We start from the raw sequence: 215 nt of genomic DNA on the forward strand, positions 1-215 counted from the left end.
TTTGTCTGAAATACTATTTATTTGTTACATATACTGTACCTATCATTTGTATATAAATACATTTAGCTGTATATTCATGAACTTAACGCTCTCTGCAGTTTTTTATAACAAATTGTGCATTTATGATTATTGTAACTATTTCTCGTAAGTCCAGATCTACGTGGAAATAATCGTAATACGTATTCGCACATAATTTATCTACTAACAGTGATGTT

The sequence above is a fragment of the Penaeus monodon genome, chromosome 20 (assembly GCF_015228065.2).
Source record: "Penaeus monodon isolate SGIC_2016 chromosome 20, NSTDA_Pmon_1, whole genome shotgun sequence".
NCBI lineage: Eukaryota > Metazoa > Arthropoda > Malacostraca > Decapoda > Penaeidae > Penaeus > Penaeus monodon.